This window comes from Penaeus monodon, chromosome 20, assembly GCF_015228065.2.
Source record: "Penaeus monodon isolate SGIC_2016 chromosome 20, NSTDA_Pmon_1, whole genome shotgun sequence".
NCBI classification, from domain to species: domain Eukaryota; kingdom Metazoa; phylum Arthropoda; class Malacostraca; order Decapoda; family Penaeidae; genus Penaeus; species Penaeus monodon.
This window is the reverse complement of record NC_051405.1, coordinates 41,512,977-41,513,196: the sequence shown is the minus strand read 5'-3', so window position 1 is coordinate 41,513,196 and position 220 is coordinate 41,512,977. Positions and strand designations below refer to the sequence as shown.

Genomic DNA, 220 nt, shown 5'->3' with positions numbered 1-220 from the left:
CTTTTTTTTTTTATTGTTATTGTTGTCCACACTTAGCAGTTCGAATTTAGAAAGCTTGACAAAACAATATGTGGCCATTATAATTTTTTAGGCTGTATTTCACGAGGTCTTTGATCTACAATTATTCAAATTTAGAAAATTATTCAAAAAGAGAGAATAAAAACACCGGTCCTTATTTCTGATTGATAGTAAAATCTAAGGATTGGGCTATCCCCCGTAC

The 220-nt window shown here is 30.9% G+C and overlaps 1 protein-coding gene across 2 annotated transcripts in view; it reads left to right on the top strand.

Annotated features, from left to right (window-relative positions):
• LOC119585837 (heparan sulfate 2-O-sulfotransferase pipe-like) overlaps positions 1-220 on the top strand; it is a gene marked incomplete at its 3' end in the record, with an annotated part of 10,410 nt that overhangs the window by 518 nt on the left and 9,672 nt on the right.